Consider the following 2,106-nt stretch of genomic DNA (forward strand, 5'->3'; position numbering starts at 1 on the left):
TCTCGTCTCACATGCACGCACCGGTGTTCCTTAAAGCTACAAGAGCCTTTCTAACATGCGAAGATGGGATTCAGAGGGACCTACCATTTGCAACTGAACAGTGCAGCATTTAAAACAGCTCAAAATAAGGGGCAAAAATACAGGCAATAAGCTTAATCACAAATGGATTTTTCTCCTACTTACTCAAATACTCAGATCTGTAAAAGTTCATTTCCACTCATGAAAACACATGAAAAACACTGCATTCCATCCATCCATTTTCTGAATCTATTTGTCCAATACAGGGGTGTGTGTGTCCAGAATCTATCCAGAAAGCTCTGCCTACAATACAGGGACATTACAGATGCTGCTAAACCTTACCAAATGTTTTATTTCACCTCCATTAAATGTACCCAAACACTGATGCCCAACCCCATACCCCTCCTTGCTGTGACCCATCACCTGGCGGCTGGTTCTTTGGTTAAACTGGCCTTCCTACATTACAGAAACCTACAGCAGCAAAATTCTAGGTGTAATATGATAGCAAACAAAAGAAAACCTGGAACAACTGGCAATGTTCCCCTTTTATCCATTACATAACAGTCACTGGGCTGCATAGAAGGATTCAGTGACCCATGTTCGCTGCCTTTTCAACTGAATATCAGAACATCTTCCAGCAATTCGTCAGCTTCTCGACTTCATAGTCTTTCAAAATTGTCATGTAATTCCAAGAAATGTGTAAAGCTTCTGGGAAAAACCATATTACCTACCTGAGTGTGTAATGACCCTCTGTCCCCTTTCCTTGATGGAATGGTACTCTCCCTGCAAGTCAATAGGAGCTGTCTAAAGCCAGCATACTGTTATTGCTCAAGGCTGCATCATTTGCTCCTAAACTGAATAACCTAAGGAGATAATCCTGCCTGCAGAAGGATGTAATCTTAGCCACAGCTCATTAGATGAGGAGAACCTCATTAAGATTCGGTGCCCTGTCCCAATGTGTGCTGTAAAGACCTTAGTCTGGAAGTCATATCACCGTGGATAGGTAACTATAGGAATGCACTTTCCTTATGCTACTAGTAGCCTAGAAATAAGAAGATCTGTCAGAATTTGATGAACTTGTCTTCAAACTTGAGTCATCAGTCCTAACTATGTTTGTTAACACATCAATGACGTGTTAATGATGTGGTCTGAAATGGACTCGGCATTGGAGACCGTGAATGATGTGGTCTGAAATGGACTCGACCACATGGCCTCCACAGTCAGGTAAATAAGCAGAAAATCAGCCACCACTATTCCAGCACCCTCAATATATTCCCACTTTGGTTAACAAAACATCGAAATGCCCTGAGAGAAATGCTGGTGTCAGAGGTTAGGTAGGGATGGAGACAGAACGTGGAGTCGGTGTACAGCAGAGATAAAATGCGGGTTAAATGTTCTTTCCACACGGCTTCGAAAAGCTAAAAATCTATCACCTGCCATTTTTACATTGCCTGTGTTTCCAGCTTCGGTCGACTTTTTTACCATAATACCGTCAGTTTGTCTACTTTCAGCTTTACTGAGATTTATTTTAATGATGTTTTTCCGAAGAGGAACTTTCCGGAACCTTGGTAATAAGCCAAACACTTGCCGGGGAGCACAACAGAAGCAGCTTATTACATTTTAGGACATGGTGTCCTAAACATTTCTGTTAACCGAATAGAGCGAGTTACAGGACAGCCTTTAAACAGCCACCGTTATTCACGCTCAGCGGCCGTCCTGCTGGGAAGCAGAGCAACTTCCTGTCTTCTGGCCCCAGTATGCTAATGAAAGATGCCCTTTTTCTATTTGAAAAAGCTCATACTGTAATCACACCTTTAAGAGAATTAATAACAAAAATATCCATCCGTATTCACCAGTCCCTACCCACTACAGTTTTACAATGAAACATAAATATCCTTAACCCCTTTTTTGCCAAAGAGTTTTGTAATTTTCATTCATACCCTTTCACCATCACCAGCAAAAGGCTCTAAGCCTTCAGTAGCAATGTAACCCTGGCTCTGTGAGGTCCCTCCTGGCTCAAAGAGATGGAAGTTAGCAGGGGAAGTTACAAGTAAATATTGTGATGTGTCATTATTGTTCTGTGTGTTC

The sequence above is a fragment of the Brienomyrus brachyistius genome, chromosome 3, assembly GCF_023856365.1.
Source record: "Brienomyrus brachyistius isolate T26 chromosome 3, BBRACH_0.4, whole genome shotgun sequence".
Lineage (NCBI taxonomy): Eukaryota > Metazoa > Chordata > Actinopteri > Osteoglossiformes > Mormyridae > Brienomyrus > Brienomyrus brachyistius.